The sequence below is a fragment of the Ailuropoda melanoleuca genome, chromosome 6 (assembly GCF_002007445.2).
Source record: "Ailuropoda melanoleuca isolate Jingjing chromosome 6, ASM200744v2, whole genome shotgun sequence".
Taxonomy (NCBI): Eukaryota; Metazoa; Chordata; class Mammalia; order Carnivora; family Ursidae; genus Ailuropoda; species Ailuropoda melanoleuca.
In genome coordinates, this window is record NC_048223.1 from 126,259,508 (window position 1) to 126,277,860 (window position 18,353).

Consider the following 18,353-nt stretch of genomic DNA (forward strand, 5'->3'; position numbering starts at 1 on the left):
ACTTTTTATATTTTGAGCATAAAACCATGGTCTGTCAGGTAGGTTATGAGCATATGTTTTTACGTTTTTGTTTCTTATCTTTGTTTAAAGTGTGTTTTTCCATACCAAAGTTTTTGTTTGTTTCTTAATTTTTATAGCAAAATCTACCTGGTTTTTCCTTTGTGGTTTTTGTTGTGGTGTTATGCTTTACTCCCCACTCCAAGATTATAAAAATATTTATTTACATTTTCTTTTAACAACTTAAAGATGTATTTTTTTATATTTAAAATTTTGACTTCTATGTAATTTATCTTGGTTTGGAGTGATAACTAGGAATCTAACTTAATTTTTCCTTTTCCTTTTCTGACTTCCCGTAAGTTCTTGGATCTGTGTCTGCATTCTGTGTATCATGATCTGTTTTGCTCTGCCTTTCTTTGCACTAGGACACACAGCTTTAATATTGTCATTCAGTAAGATCCTTCAATATACAGTAAGGCCAGGGTCAGGTTTGGGGAGGCTTAATGTACTATTCCTTTGATCTTATTTTGTATTTCCAGTTTATAAGTAGCTTACGTTGACATCTCTCTGTATTATGTTTTGATGTTTCATTTTAATATAGATTTTGTCTTGTTTTTCCTTTTCCTATTTTTATTTTTTGCTATAATGATTACACTTCCTTTGTTAATTAAAAATATTATTCTGGGGGCGCCTGGGTGGCACAGCGGTTAAGCGTCTGCCTTCGGCTCAGGGCGTGATCCCGGCGTTATGGGATCGAGCCCCACATCAGGCTCTTCCTCTATGAGCCTGCTTCTTCCTTTCCCACTCCCCCTGCTTGTGTCCCCTCTCTCGCTGGCTGTCTCTATCTCTGTCAAATAAAGAAATTAAAAAAAATCTTTAAAAAAATATTATTCTGGCAATTTAGAAACTATACATACTCATTTTCTGGGCAGCTAGTTGCCACTCTCACTGTGTATATATTTTATGAAAATGACACATGACTATAAAATTACCAGAAAATATCTGAACCTGTAAAAGAAGTGAGATCATGGTATCAGGATATCACCTAGAGAGGACTATTGTTAGCAGTTGGTGGTGTAATTTAAAGACTGCCTGGGTGTCCACCAAGGTAATTCTATTCATGCTCTCTGGGAGCTTTTTTTTGTTTGTTTAACAAATATCTCAGATATCGTTCCATGCAAATAAATTAAGGTATCTCTTCATCCTTAAAAATGATATCATATAATATTCTATTTATTGATCTATACTTTTACTGTTGAACATTGAGTCTATTTCCACCTTTTGCTATTATAAATGGTACTGCAATAAACATTCCGGTTTGATTATTTCTTTACCATGGGTTTCTCACTGTTTGGTCGAAGGTGTTAATATTTTAATAGCTTGTGTCTTATGTTGCCAAATGACTGTCTCGAGAGGCTGTACCATTTTGTATTTCCACCAGCAATATAGAAGCATCTCATTTTTCCTGTACCCTAGTCAATACTGGGCTTTATTAGCTGTTTTGATCTTTGTCAGGTTGGTAGTTAAAAATGGTATCTCATTATCTTAATTTTTCTTTAATTGATTTTTAGGAAGGTCAAACGTCTTTTCATGTATTTATCAATGTATTTCTTTAACATTCTTGGCTGTATTTTTCAAGCAGATAAAAAATGAAATGTTTGTCAATGGATGTCCCTTTGGAATGGGATGAGAACAACATCGTACTTTTACATGTAATATCCTACTATGGTTGGTGGGGGTTGGGAAGACAAGCTGGTGGATCCGCTCCTCGACTCTGCAGTTCACCAGTTTAACTGAGCTTTGTGCCTGGACAGCTGAGTCTTCTTCCAAATGGTGATTTGACTCTGGATTGTTTTCTTGGCTCTGATTCTGAGCTTCCTGGAGATGCTACTTTTAGGAATATTTGTTTAGTTAGCTGCACCTGGCCATCGGAGAATGGCTCCATGTGACTTGTTTGGACAAAATCCAGAATGCCATGTTCCAGCTAAGATTGCCCAAAGCATAGCTCCATTTGGTGCAAGAAAAGAGGGCTGGGCAGCATTGACTTGTCTAAGATCACGTGTCTGGCTTGGCAGAATCCAACTAGAATCTAGGTTTTCATTCTCTTCCTCCTCTATTATGGTATCTTACCTTGGAATGACCCATTTTCGCTCCCTAATAATTATCTCAAAGCCTGTGTTCTTAGCTTCACCTCTCCACATTTCATTCATTCTCTTACTCAACAAATAATTATTGCACACCTACTGTGTGCCAGGCAGTGTGGGGGTGGAAGACACGAATGTCTCCTGAGGAAAGCTGTGGTCTCCAGGACCCTCTAGCTCTAACACTTTCTAATCCTATAAAATCTGGTCTCTGGTCTAAGCTGGGACGATAGAGGCTTCCAATACTCAAGTTGTGGTTTAGAAGCCTTGCGAAACCCTCTTGGATAAGTACAGACCAGAGCTTGCTTTCCTTGGTGTTGCCCACAGAAGTTCTAGAGGAGCCGAGCAGCTGAGTTTGACTTTTCCATAAGTCCTACCACTTCTCTTTCTTCTGCCCCCCCAGGCTCAGTGCTCCGCCCCCGCCCCGCCCACCACCGACCCGCGCTTTGTCCCAGGCGCCCACCCACCTGAAAATCAAAAGATGAGCTCCCTGTAATTCTGGCAGATCTGCCTTGATTGAACACTTGCAGAAAAGCAGGGGTATCTGGGGTTTTGGAATAAAATTTCTTCTTCTTCTGCCTACAACAGATCCGCATCTAATCAAAACCCTTAATTAAAAAAAAAAAGCTCAGGTACTTAATTTGATTTGCTTATTTGCATAATATTGGAGGACAAAAGAAACCTGCTCCCCAGCCCATGTTTCTGCTGCAGGCCAAGGACTGGCCCCCTGCGATCTGCCCCATAATCGGGGCTGGCCTTGGGGGAGACAGGGCTCACTCCTACAGTGCTATTCAGCTGCTCTGGGCGGGAGGCAGGGTGGCTGCTCTGTAAGTGGGAAGATTCTGGAAACGCCTTTGTAGGAAAAAGGATTTTGTCCCACATCTCAGCTGCTGGTTGAAATGCCAGATTCTCTGAAAGTGGACTCCTTTTCCCTATACTGTGCCTGCGGTAAAAGTGGAATGTAATATCAGAAGCTTTAGGGAAAGAACTGGGTGGGGAGAAGGCGAAGAAGATGAAGAGGGAGGTCCCTGGGAGCACGCTGCCTTCTGCACATCTTCACCTGTCTTTGGGGACATTTGCTTCTCACATTGGTCCCCCAGCTGCCCTCTCAGGAGTGCCCCATAAACATCCAAGGACAAATGTCCACAGCACATTTATCCTAAGGATTGACTATCAGAACCGAATTGGATGAGAAGTTCCACTTACTTAGTATTGACTTCGAGCAGGGAAGGGAATCCCACAGGGGACCTACCTGTCCGGGGCTGACTCTGGTCTTAGGTCAGACTGCTGGACTGTGTGGTCCCAGGCCAGCACAGGGAGCCCCCGAGTCTCAGGATAGCCAAGCCTGCAGCTAGCTTTCAGCAAAGAACAGAGAAAGGGGGCTCAGGAAACCTCATCCCAGGGAAGAGGCAACTCCAGGAATCTGCCCAGCTCTTTACCATACACGTTCAATGCTGTTCAGGACACGAGGTAAAGTTGGGCTATCTGAACTTCGAACAAATGTTTGTGTCCATTTTAGTGCAATGAAATTGCTTTTGATAAGAGTATTTTTTTTTCCCCTCAAATGGTCTAAGGGATGGCTTTAGAAAAGATCCATTTCAGGTCTTTTAATTTTGAATTATTCTCTTATCTGTAATAAAGCACCAGTCGAGCACAGAATTAGTATTCTGGAAGAAAGGGCTTAATGAGCTCCAACATTTCTATCTGGGGTAGGAGAGCATCTTATCTTGCTTAAGTGTTTAAGAAGGAATTTGTGAGGAAAGATGCAGAATATTTGGTACGACTAATGGGGGAAAAATAGGTCAGCCTCTTCTCTTCTCCCGTGTGCGTCATAAGCCAGTTGGCGCAGCAACGCCTCCCCTACAAGTTAAGTTCAACACAAAGCACTTAGTACAAACCTTCAGCTCCTCATTTCAGATATGCTGGCTTCTTTTATTAACCAGAGGTAAAGAAAAAATAGCCTTCTTTTCCCACTTACATTTCTGGCATCAGATGTTCTATAATATATCATCATCTGCCGCAGACGACTTTGGAAATAGCTGACTATTAGCAACTTAATTGCCCTTGAATATACAAGGCACACTTGTGCTGAGCGTTCATGGAGAGGACTGCCAGCAGACAGTGAAATTAGAAAAAATGTCCCCTTGGGTTACATCTGTATTGAAGTTTTAAAGGAGGAATAAAAGAAGATGTGGCCGTTAATGGAAGTTTTAACAGGAGTTTTAACAACTGTTTGTCACTCTGCTTTAGGCTCCTAAATTCGTGCTCTGTGTTAAAGGCTAATTAATTCTAGCATCTAGGTAAACAGGCAGACAGAGGATCATTATCCAAGTGTCCGGCTTTGTGAATAGCAGACGGAAGAAAGACCTTTAAGGTGCACTTTCGATAGCAACGCTTTCATAAGAAAGCATATCTATTAGATGTGATTTTTGAAGTCCTGAGAATTAGGTCTGGGATTTAATGTCAGTCCATGCAGCAAGAACTTGATTACACAGCATGCCGGATTTTGCAATCGTCAAGTATCCAAAACAACGCAAGTCGGAGGTTTGAACAGCCAGATACGGGAAGTGCATTTACACCTGCCGTTGCCCCAGACAGATTTCTTGTTTAGTGGCAGTATCTCCAGCAATGAGAAAATGACAATGATTTGTTTGATTGATCTAGGAGAAGAGTTAATTTAGAAGGCTGGCTGGTATGCAGATTTTGATGTAAGACAGCACACGAATTAATGAGATTAATGTTGTATTTAGTCTAATAAACGGTGTCGGTCCTGGCTAGTTATGAGTGCAAACATAAAAGGATATTTTGAATTCTGATAAATATCAAAGGACACAGAAAATGATGGTGCAAAGGTAGAATGTGTTGGACAAGGAGGCAGTTGAGTTAAAGATCGTTTTAATAGTTGAGTCTCTCATTCATTTTATGGAAAGAAATCCTTGTTGTATTTCCATTTCTGAAAAGAATAGTTTTTCAAATTAACATAAAATGAAATTGACGTTTGCTTGCAGAATCCTATGAATGTTAGTGCATTGTAGAGGATGGTATAACCCCCGGCACGGTCAGGATTCCCCACAGTTCCGCTACCCCCAAAACCTGCTTCCTGCTACTCCTTTGCTCTCATGCCATCTTCCAGTCTGATCCCCTGGCAGCCGCTGACCTGTTCTTGTCCTACGGCGAGTGACAAATAGATGGAATCGAGAAGTGGGTAACTCTTTGACACTGGCTTCCTTCACTCAGCGTCGTGACTCGAGTGCTTTTGAGATTCATCCAAGATGCTATGCACACCGGTAGCTCGTTCCTTTCTATTTGTGGTTAGCGATATGGCTGTGAATGTACCATGGTTTGTTATCCATGCATTGGCAGGATTTGGGGGTCGTTTCCAGTTTTTGGTGATTATGAAGAGATCTGCTGTAGACATTTGTACACAGATTTCTGTGTGCACATGAATTTTCTTTTTTCTTTCTTTCTTTCTTTCTTTCTTTCTTTCTTTCTTTCTTTCTTTCTTCCTTCCTTCCTTCCTTCCTTCCTTCCTTCCTTCCTTCCTTCCCTTTCCTTTCCTTTCCTTTCCTTTCCTTTCCTTTCCTTTCCTTTCCTTTCCTTTCCTTTCTTTTTTGGGGGACGGGGGAAGAACCTAAGAGTGGATCAGATGTGAATTGAGGTTGATAAGAAATAAGTTGGTAATAAATTTCTAAGCTGTTTTCCTGCAGACTATTTTGCATTCCCAGCAGCAAAGCAGGAGAACTCTAGTTGCTCTGTACCTTTCCCAGCACTGGTGTTATGAGGGGTGTTAATTTCAGTGGTCTTAATAGGTGTAGTGATAGTTCTCTGGGTTTTAATTCACATTTGCTTAATAGCTAATGATATTGAATATCTTTTCATGTGCGTATTTGTCATTCACATATGCTCTTAGTAAAGTGTCTAAGTCTTTCACCCATTGTAAGATTGGGTAATGTTTTCTTACTCTTGAGTCTTGAGGGTTCTTTACACATTCTGGATCCAATCTTTCGTTGCTTCTGTGCTTTGTAAATAGTCTTCCCAGCTCTCTGGTGTCTCTTTTTAGAAAGACATTAATCCCATTGGATCAGGGTCCCACCTTTATGACTTCATTTAGCCTTAATTACTTCCTTCAAGATTCCACCATTTTACCTTATTGGCTCGACTAGGACTTCTAGTATGATATCAAAAGCAGGGTTGAGGGTGGACATCTTCCTCATTCATGATCTTAGGGGAGATATTATGTCTTTCACCATTACATGGATCTGCAGAAGGTATTTCTGTATATGCCATTGATTGGGTAGGGAAGTCCCCTCTGTTTCTAGTGTTCTGAGAGTTGTTTTTTTTTTTTTTAATCATGAATGGATGTTGAATTTTGTCCTTTTTTTGCAACAATTGATATGATCATGTGATTTTTCTTCTTTATACTCTTTTTTAAAAGATTTATTTATTTATTGAGCGAGCATGAGTGGGGGAGGGGCAGAGGAAGAGGGACAGAGAAAATCTCAAGCAGACTCCCTGTTGCCTGATGCAGGGCTCGACCCCACAACCCTGAGAGGATGACCTGAGCCAAAACTAAGAGCTGGACACTTCACCAACTGAGTCACCCAGGCACCCCTCTTCTTTATACTGTTAAGGTACTCTTAACTGATTGTCTTTCAAATATTGGACCAGTCTTGTGTTACCAGGACAAACTCCACTTGGTCACAGTCTATTATTTATTTTACATCTGCTGATTTGGTTTGATACTGTTTCATTGAGGATTTCCACATCTATGTTCATGAGGGACATTAGTTAGTAGTTGTATTTTCTCATAGTGTTTGTCTGGTTTAGTTACTAGGATCTCATAAAAACTATGTTGAGAAGCATTCCCTTGTCTTCTATTTCCTGAAAAAGGTTGTGCAGAGGTAGTGTTATTTCTTTTTAAATGTTTGGTAGAGATCACCTGTGAAACCATCTGGATCTGAGGGTTTCTTTTTTGACAGTATTAAAATACATAATTTACAAATTCAAATTATGTAATGTTGTAGGACTACTAAGTTTTTCTATTTTTTCTTGAATGAGTGTTGATAGTGTGTAGTTTTTGAGAATTGATTCATTTTATCTAAAGTGATGACTTTATGTGAGTAGAATGGTTCTTACTATCTCTTTATTATTCTTTTGATATCTGCAAATCTTGTCTATAGTAATACCCTCTGTTTCATTCCTGCTATTGACAATTTGAGTCTTTTTTTCTTTTCTTTTCTTTTCTTTTCTTTTCTTTCTTTTCTTTTCTTTTCTCTTCTTTCTTTCTGTCATCTTTTTTTCTTTCTTTCTTGTCAGTTGGTCTTGAAATATATTAATAATAAATGTTATTGATCATATTGAAGAACCAGCTTTTTGTTTCATTTATTTTTTCCTGTTATTTTCCTTTTTCACAATTTCACTTATTTTTATTCTTTATTATTTCCTTCCTTCTGATTACTTTAGGTTTATTTTGCTCTTCTTTTTTCTAGTTTCTTAAAGTAGAAGTTGGATTTTGATCTGAGGCCTTTTAAATTTTCTAATATAAGCATTTAACACTATACATTTCCTTCTGAGCCCCTCCCTCAATTTTAAGAAAAGTGGGTAAGAGCTATGAAGTCAATCTATTTTCAAGAAAGCGAATTCTAGACTGCCCCCCCACCAGCCAGTTAAATATAAAAAGAATCCATATTGTGTGCTTGCAGGGTGAGGGGCTGGAAAAGGTCTCAGAGTCTATCAGGTTTCCTTTACTATGTATTTCTATTTTTATGGCATTATTGTGACCTGGAGTCTTGAAGCAAAGTTAAATAATACTCTATAGGCTGTGTTTGCTATGTTGTGAGATACACACTCAAAATTATTTAGAAAGATCTCTATAAAGTGCCACCAATGTAACTTGCTGCCTTCATTATTCAAAATTCCCCATTGTTAGGAGACTGGTGTGTTACCATGCTTCAGTAAGAAAAGACTTTGGATCCATTTGAACTGCCAAGGGAAATCAATATTTAGAAGAATTTTTCCAAGAGAAATCCAAACTATATATAAAATTCTATTTCAATAATGATTTTAAGAAGAACTGCAGTAATTAGTCACTGGGGCTCTTACCTTACATGCTCCCAAATGATTTGTTTTGGGCTCCCTTGGATGCGCGAAGACTTCTCTTGAGCACTGCACCAATCGTGAGCTGTATCCACACTTGCTACTGAGACAAGATCGGGCACGTTCAGGGTGGCATGGCCTTAAACCACCCTTGCCACTTCAAACACTGGATTCCTTTATTCTCTGGAGATTTGGCAGTAGCCGACAGTGCTTCCTGACATTTGGCTCATTTGTTCTAGGGAGTTTTTTATTATGTAGCATGAATATCACCATTGTAACTATTTTTAAGTGGCATAGGTGGTTCCAAGCATATTCACACTGTTGTGCAACCATCACCACCAACCACCTCCAGAACTCTTCCATCTTCCTCGACAGAAACTCTCTATTCATTAAACAGTAACTTCTTACCTCTCTCCCCGCAGCCGCTGGTACTCATGATTCTCCTTTTTGTCTCTACGGATCTGACGATTCTAAGTACTTCATATGAGTAAAATCACACATTTGTGTTGGCTTATTTCACTTAGCATCGTGTTTTTCAGGTTCACCCATGTGTTATCATGTGTCGGAATGTCCTTCCTTTTTTATCACCAAATAGTATACCACTGTTTGCACGCGCTGCGTTTTGCTTATTCATTCATCTGTTGATGGATACATGGGTTGTTTCCCTTCTAGCTCATTTGGCAGCAAAACATTCTGAGTTTCCTTTCAGCATATGGGTATATAGCAGGAAAGTGCTTCTGTAGCCTCGAAGTGTTAGAAAATCTTGGACCTGACTTACAGGGAAACTAACCTTGCCTTTGCAGCTCATTATATCTATGGTACAGGGTCGTGATTCCCTATAGGGAATGGCAGGGGCCATGTTGGAATCTCCTGGGGAACTTGTTCAAATGTTACTTCTTCCTTTTCCTTCCAAGTTGCCTTACTGTGGGGAGTGGGTCATAAGTCTTACTTGTGTTGGGTGTAAGTTTTTTTGAGAGTCACTGCTGTAGACTCAGAAACAGTTCTGCAATTAGTTTCTTGCATGAACACTTGGAATTATGATACACGAGTATTTATCTTGGCTAGAAACATCCAAGCTTGTCATTCTTCAAATTTCTATATTTACTCCCTGAGGCTTCGTTAGTTTTCTCAATACTTTATTTTTAGTGCACGCTGCAAACTTTTCCTCTGTGGTTCTGGTTGGATTCATCTGTCTTTTCAGAGTGGAAGTGGTGTGAGTTATTCTAAATGGTGATCGGGCGCCTTGGGAAAAAGACCAGAGTTATCGCTTGTCATTGCAGGGGTGGGAAAAGCAGGATTTTGACAGCCACAGATAGGGGTGGTGGGCATTTCAGTTTGTGGGGACAGAATTAACGAAGCTGCAGGGATATGGGTTCCAAAGAGGAAGAAGTTAAGGAGGAAAGAAAAATACACCATCCTCTAGAATTTCTTTTTTATTCTGGCTTGAATGTCTACCCCTCCGAACCCCCAAACCTAAACTTGGCTGTAGGCCCAAGTGCTCCCCGATGGCTCCAACCCTTCACCATGCCTCTGGGACGTCCCCCCAACTCTACATAGCAAGTGATCGTTTCCTGTCTTTCCGCTGAGCTGGAGTGGGGGCATTCCCATCCTTCCTGAAATCCTGTGAATCCTCATGCCTTTTCCCATTGAAGGGTCTGACACCACCGTAGTTTGAGAAGACACAATTCCTGACCGAGGAATGAAAATCCTGGAGAAGCGTTTGAGACCCACGACCGCTGAAAGCGAACTTGCAGATGAATATTTGATGAAACCGAATGAACAGAGTTCCACAGAAAAACAGACTCTGTCATAGGAAGCAGACACTTTCATTTTTGTAACCACCCATCTACCTTCCGTATTGATGTACAGAAAATGTTGGAAAGACTCTTTACCAAGACGTTAATAGTTGTAGCCTCTGAGGGAATGCTGGATGACCTTATTTTCTGTTTTCAGGTTTTTCTAAATCACCTGTGCCCCCTGCTCCTTCTACACTAGACTGTTTCTCCAGGGCAGAAACTGTGTCTTTTGTTTTGTCTTCTGGGGTGGAGCAGAGCCTGGGCCCCTCAGTTGGTATTTGTTGAATGAATAAATGAGCGAGTCATATAGTAAGGGTGAAAAAAAATAGTCTCCTTAAAATCTGGTTTAAAAATCTGAGGGGATTTACAATTAGCAGGACAAGGTGTAGGTCTCTACAGCTTTAAAATTGTATTTGAGAACCAATGTGCTATAACTATTACGGTCATGGAAAGATCTCTAGGCCCGTTCTAGTGCTGTCCTTGGGCACAGCTTCTGCTCGCGGGAGGAGCCCCTTTCTGGAAAGCTGGGTAACCTGAGCTCACGGTTAACCCAGATTTATTCTCCTTCACGTTACCCCCTTTTAGACCTAATTTAGCAACACGGACGCCCTTTCTCAAGATTTTTATCAGGTGGTGGTGAACTTTTAACGAATGTAATAGAAAACATTTCTCCATCTGAGAAAATGAAGGGAATTTGAAATGCATTTTGACCTCATCACCCTCTTTCATCTGGTCTCTGTAATCACTTTTATAGAAAGCACATGTCTGTACTGCTCTGTCTTGATAAAGAACAGTTTTTGTGTTCCAGTAAAAAAAAGTCAGAGAACTGTTTCCAATCTTGAGAGATAATTCGGGGTTCCGTGGAGCGTGATGAGGACGGTCTGTCTATTCCGCACCCCTGTTTTGGGGACCGTGAGCTGGACGGAATCCACTCCTCAGTGCTCCTCCCTCATCATGGTGATGGCACAGGGGTGCCATCCGGGGGAGGGGGGCCCATGTCACCCCCATGAGGGCAGAGAGGTCTGCCTTCTGGGCTGTATGTGCTTCCTCACTCCAGTCCTGTCCACCCACTGCCTCGGCCAACCTGACACTGAGTCCTGGTGAGTCTGTGTGTGGTGAATGGCTCTGCTCTCCAGCTAATGGCAAGGTCAGAAACCTGGGAATCCTTCCAGGTTGTTCTTTTCAGTGTGCTAGGTACTAGCAAACTAGTCGTGGCAGCAAACATTTGTGGAGTGTTTACTGGTGCCTGGCACTCTCTGACAGTCGGGCAGGAGGTCAGTGTGGATGGAGAAATGGAGGCACGAGACCCCGAGTGAGCGGCCGAGCTGGGATGTGAACACAGGCTGAGGCTGACGCGTGCATCTTTCACCAGCACCCCGAGACGAGGTCCCAGAGATGCACTGGGGTCAGATTACGGAGGACTCTTCAGGTCACACTACAGAAATTACATTTTATTCCTTAGCAGATGGAAACCATGAAAGGATTTTAGATGGAGTAGGAAAGACAGGGAAGCATCAGATGGCTTTTATTCTGACTGCAGGTGGGTGATGGATGGGGACAGGAGGGTGACAAGACGGCCGGGCAGGAAGGAAGCCAACAACATATTGCAGTAGCCTTGGCAAGAGATGCAGAGAGCTTGAAGGAGAGCAAGGGTGGTGAGGATGGACAGAAATGGGTGAGTACAGTCAAGCATGGGGTGCAGAGCGGTGAGGGGGATGCAGGGAGTAGGGAGTAAGGCAGACCTTTTCATCTCCTGTGTCCAGTTGTTTGCCAGCTCTCCTTGATTATTCATCTTTCATCCTGTATGAAAAACAGTTCCTGGCTATAAAATTCCTATGTGTCTTTTTTTCTCTATGTATTTTTTTGAAAGATTTATTTATTTATTCCAGAGAGAGAGAGAGAGAGCGTGTGCGCTGGGCTGTGGGATTGCAGAGGGAGAGGGAGAGAGAGAATCTCAAGCAGACTCCCTGGGGAGCCTGAGGCAGGGGCTCAATCCCAGGACCCCGAGATCATGACCTGAGCTGAAATCAAGAGTCAGACACTTAACCAACTGAGCCACGCATGTGCCCTGTATGCGTTTATTATAGACTATAGAATATAATAAAATAGTAAATAATAAATATGTTGAATTCCACCATTTAGTGACAATCACTGGTATTTTGATATATACCAAACATAAATTAATATTAATATATATTAATATTTAGTATATATTTTATATACACGTAAGCACCATATATACTATACACACATCCGTATACCTTTTTTTTTGAAGATTGACCTACCTCCAAGGCGTACATATGGCATATGTGGTGTGCATGTAATGTAGGTGAATATATAAAGTACAGATAGAGTTGTTTTATTTTACAAGAATAAGGACCACAGTTTACATATAGACGTATGCACGCGTACATATGTGCACAGTTTACATATAGACGTATGCAACCGTACATATGTGCGCAGTTTACATATAGACGTATGCAAGCGTACATATGTACGCAGTTTACAAATAGACGTATGCAAGCGTACATATGTACGCAGTACAAATAGACGTATGCAAGCGTACATATCTATGCAGTTTACAAATAGACGTATGCAAGCGTACATATGTACGCAGTTTACATATAGACGTATGCAAGCGTACATATGTACGCAGTTTACATATAGACGTATGCAAGCGGTACATATGTACGCAGTTTACATATAGACGTATGCAAGCGTACATATGTACGCAGTTTACATATAGACGTATGCAAGCGTACATATGTACACAGTTTACAAATAGACATATACAAGTGTATATATGTACACAGTTTACATATAGACATATACATATATATCTTTAGCCTAAAAAGTAGCATCAATGTCTAGTTTCTTTAATGTTTTTCTCACCTGTTATTTTGATGACTGCATAGCGGTGTTCTCTCTTTCTATCTAACCATCCCATAATTAATCTTACCTAGTCCTTATTGCAGAACATTTCCATTATGTCTGAATGTTTGCTCCCATCAGCAATCCTGCGATGAACATCCTTACTCAATATTAAACTCTTTGTTTTCTCTGGGCTCAGGTTTGGCTCATAAATACCATCAATCTGGAAGCGATTGTTTGTTTCCTTGGGATAAATTCTCAGAAGCGGGTTTGGTGAGTCAAAAGGCAGGAGGAGGACGTGTAGGGTGTTGCTTGTTAGTTGTTGCCAAATTGCTCTGTAGAAAGGGTCACTAAATTGCATTTCCACCAAAAATGAATGACATTTTCCCAATTATTACAAATTTCCAAATCTTTGCCAGATTTCCTTTCGCAGCCTACAAGTGAGGATGAAGGTTTGTTCATATGTTAATTGGCTAGTTGTATTCTTTTGTGAATTCCTTGTTCCTGTCTTTTGTCCGTTTTTTCTACTGGGGTGTTTCCCTTTTTTGACAGTTTTTTAAAGGATTTGTTTTAATTAAGATTTTGGAATGGAAGAGACAGAGACAGGCTTGAGCCAGGACAGGTAAGGATGGGAGTCTGTTGACAGAAAGGCGATGAGGAATGGACACATCGCTTCATCTCAATGGAAGCCAGCCATCGAAGCCTCCAGAGCCCAGCGACTTGCCCTTGCCTTCACTCCTGAAAGCTCCGTGCTGTTCTTCTGTTGCTGCCCCAACCTCTGCCCCAAAGGGCTCTTTCACACTGCTCATCTTGAAGGTAACCCAAGATGGCGCCCAGCCCAAGTACCCCCTCTATAACCTTTCAGCTCTGGTACTCCCAAAGCGTCTGTGTTTCTAAAGACAGACTGAGGAGGGCAGCCCTCCCTTGAGCCAGGCCACAAGAGGGGCCAGATGATGGCTTGACTGTTATGATGTCACACATTTGCCCTTGATTCCACCAGCCCCTTCTAGGTTCGCAGGTGGGGCAGGTTTTCTAGATGGGACCATGGGCAGGGCCGTAAAGCACAAATAACACAAACATCGGACTTTTGTTTGTCAGACAGGAAACATGTATTTTCCGCCTAGGATATGTACATTTTTCTAGCAGTTAATTACTCAACAGGATTTCTTGAATGTGTTCGTTTCTCTTCTTCCCCTGATGGAATAGCCTTCCTTTGGTTCTTTGCTCTTTCTCCTCTGGATTATTATTTTCTGGCCTCTGTGCCTCTACTTACAGCCCTGCACACCCTTGTCTCTCCACACTGCCAACAGAGGTCTTCTCAAAATGCAAACCCGAATGCGATGCCTAGCATCCTTTCCTGGTCTGAACCTTCTAGTGGCTCCTGATAACCTTCCAGAAAAAGTCTGAAGTCCTAATAGGTCAAGATGGGGTCCTTCAACATGGTTCCATGTCCCTCCTCCTCCTCATCTCTGATGATGCCTGGTGTCGCCATGGACACCATGTTTGCCGGCCACAGATGGCCCCCTCTGCCTAAGATGGCCGTCTCATCTTCTTTTTCAGACAAGCTAGTATACAGTCTTCGATCGCCACTGTAGTAACACCGCTTTGCTCTTCTTGACACCTACTTGGGCTGCATTAGTTTTTCTTTGTCTTACCTTTTCTTTCTTTATGCTGCAAGGGAACATACTGAGTTAGAATTGTCCCATCTTCTCCTCTTCTGGGTGGGATACGCTCATGGATCACTGCCACCTTTCTGTTTCCCAATCATCGGAAATGGGGTTGAATTAATGTTGCCCCATGAATGAACAAAGGGTTGAAACATGGGCAGTTAGCCAATGGAATACCCTAGTGAATAGTCATTATAAATATGAACTACCATTTTCCACATATTAAAGGACAGTTAAATGGATCTACGATCAACAATACCCTAAATTCCAGCCCAATCTCTGACCGATTGGATGGATTGCAGGAGTGTGCTGCTGTCAGCTGGGAAGAGTGGGGACTGAGCATGGGGCTGTGAGGCTGGCAGCCCATGTGTGAACCCTGGCTCGTCCTCTCGCTGTGTGATCTCGGGCAAGTCAGTGGGTCCCTAACCGAGATGTCTTGTTTGTAAAGTGGGCTCATGCAGCACCGACCTCCCAGAGCAGTGAGGACGCAGGGAGGGAATGCAGGTCACGTGGTTTACACAGGGCTTGGCAGAGCCTAACGCACATTAGAATTTATTAATGTGAATTATCATTACTAGTATATTTGTATTGTTAGAGTGCTTGTCAGTGGTGGGAGCGTCTCCTACAGCACTGCAGATAGAGAGGGGAAACGTGATTATTTCCACTTTCTAGTTGTTTTGACTCTGGACCAAAAGCGACTTGAATTGCATCTCGGAATTCCCAGTTGTATAAACTTCACCCTGCCTTCAAAGGCAGCTCTTATTGTCAGAGCAGGTTTGAGTCCTACACCCCCTCCCCTTTCCTTTCCTGACACTTTTAGAAGATTCTGACCACGACTCACTGAAGTGGGACGTGGCCCTTGGAGCAGAGCGGCTGCTACTCCTGCCGCAGACAGAGTCGAACCCGGTGTGACTTGCCGGTTGCCATTGGGCACCTGCGTTGTGTGTCTGTGTGTGTCGTGTCCCTGAGCCCCATCTGCTGTGAGCTGTGACCCCCTCACCCCAGGAAGGCAGGGGTTGGACACGAGATGAACTCTGGCAATCCAGGGCAGCTCTTGCGTGGACACGCGCTCCCACGCTTCTGCTGGCAAAACCATTTCAGAGAGACGCGCTCAGAGAGCAGCCCTCGCGATGAACGCGCTCGGACACAGGCAGTGAGGCTCGCTCACATCACACGAAGTCGTTTGTGGGGACAGCAGCTAGGGGCCGCGGTGACGTGTGATGACCACCAGCGGTTTCTGCTTCGTGCCCTGCAGATGCATGAAGTGTTTCGTTCCAGAGCCTGCACCGCTCTGCGGACTGGAACGTTCGCGCCTGTCTTTCTAGGGTCCGACCTCTGCGCTTCCCCCTTAACTGGAGCCCACGCCCAAGCCCCTCCCACCGTGTCTGGATGGAGATCCCTTCCTTCACCCAGGGCTTGGCCACTGGCTCCCCTGGGCCAAATCCAGCCTGACTCTTGTTTCTACGGGAACTATGAGCAAGGAGCAGTTCTTCAATTGTTGGGGAACAAAAGTCAAAGGATTACTATTTTTTGAGCCATGGTACCCACTTGAGCGACGTCCGTCCCCACCGTGCCCACGGCTTCCCTCTGTCCCGCCACGGCAGCTGAGGGTGGATGTTGACACAGAGACACTACGTCTGGCCAAGTGGAGCACAGCTGCTGGGCCGCCCCCAGGGGAAGGCTGCAGACCTGCCTTGACGCTAGCAAGTCCTCCTAGATGACAGTTGCCACGCGGCTTTCTGCATTTGTGTCTGAAAGGAGTTCAAACTGGCGTGTGACCCTGTGGGAATGGGGTGGGTGAGATCCTCCACCATTGGGTCTACACTGGGAATGGGGTTAATGCGCCAGTGATTGCTTCACACGCGTGTACACGGCTTCTGCGTGCTGGTTTTCTTCCCGGTGCATCTGACCTGGGGATGTTGTTAGACGCGGTGCTGCAGGCTTCGTGGTTGCGGGCCCCCGGTTACCTGTGCCTGTCGGTGGCCGGCCGGGCCTCAGGCACGGGCCTGCTTGCATGCAGGTAGCTGTAAGTCACTACATAAATTCCTAGCAACCTTGCATGTGTTTGTTGTCTGGGGAGGCGGAGAGCAGACCCACAGAGCCGCCAGAAGGGGCGCGGACTTGTCAGGTGTCTCCTGCAAAGCCCGCCCCAGGTGACAGATGGCCTCACAGAAGCCAGAGCGTTGCCTATGGGGTTTGGGAAGTCCAACATCCAGCTTGTTCATCTCTAGGGTGGACGTGTCTACAATGCAGGTGCTGGGGGATTGCAGCTGCAGGAGGAATGCAGGCTGGCTCAGCTCCACGGAAGACCAGCCCAGAGCTGCCCCTACGTGTGTCCAGAGGGAAAAGTAAAGCCAGCCCCGGTTTCTTCTGCACAAACCCCAGGAGCGTGCACCTTGCTCACTCCGAGCCGGGCCACACATGCTGCCCCGAAGCCATGTCCTGGGGACCAGTCTGCAGCTCCGTTCCCCAGATGGCCGCCACGTCGTCCTCTCCCATCTGGAAGACCAGCCGTTACAGAACCATAAGTTGTAACAGCCCCTCACCCTCCAGATGACAGGGATTGGATATGAGATTCACTCTGTGAGGTTGACTCTGTCCTAAATGACCCGGCCCTTTAAACGACAGCAAAGGGGGGCATGTTTGCTTGTCCCTGGGGGAACACCCACCTGTCTCAGTCTCTGTCTCCAGCTCTCATTCCTGGCTACCTTGATGGGGGTGGGGACTGTGTCATTCGCTGGGTCACAGTTAAGTGGAGTGACCAGCCCTTTGGTTTGTCCTGGACAAGGGGCTTTCGGGGCTCAAACTGGGGAAGTCCCATACATACTGGGACAAGCTAGTCACCCTATGGGTATGTAACCTCGATAGAATGTTGACGGGTGTTCTATACCACTCGAGGGTGACTTTATCCTGTGACGACTGGCTAAACAGTGACTTATGGACAGAGGGCGAGGCTGGGTGTCAGAGGTTGAGGGAAGCACAGGTTTCAACACCAAGCAGAGGAAAGCCTCTCAGCTTTGGCTCTCGGTCTCCCCGAGCCACAGTGTCATCTTCGGGAAAGCGGCTGCACGTGGTCTGAGGGTGAAATGATGCTTGCAGGCACCTGCCCAGATTGTCACCAATAGTGAGAACACCAAAGTGGAATTTATGTGCTAAGAAACATTGTCAAAGGGGAAATGAACTTGGGTTTTATTGTAAAGTCGCCGAATTGATGTCTCTACAGTAGTAGTTCTCAGCGGGGCGGATCTTGCCCCTCGGGGCTGTTCGACAATACTGGGAGGCATTTTGAGTTGTGATCACTGGGGAGGTGTTAGCACTGGCATGTGGGGGGTGGGGGACAGGGGTACCACTCAGTATCCCACAGTGCACAGAATGGCCTTCACAGAATCATCCGGCCCCAAATGTCAACAGTGCCAAGGTAAAGAAACTGCTCTGGGGAGATGGAAGGGAAGGAAAATAGGGAGACGATTTGTCTCTGTTAAATATTTCGACAGCTTGACTTATATTGTACTTTCTCTCTAGACACTGTTATAGGAAGCTCACTCAGTTTATAAGATTAATATCCGATCACCATCATCGTGGGAGGTGTCTGTGGATGCCACAGAAGGAGAGAAAGCTGGGCATGCTTTGGATGCTCTGGAAGATTCTACTGCGGAGTTTGGGCAAGAGCCTCTCTGGTGAGCTGAAGCTTCTCTGACTCCCTGAATCCCTGAATGTCGACAGAGCCTGTCAGAAGGGCCAGTTTATGTTCAGGGGTTAGTCTGGTACCCATATGACGTGAGTTC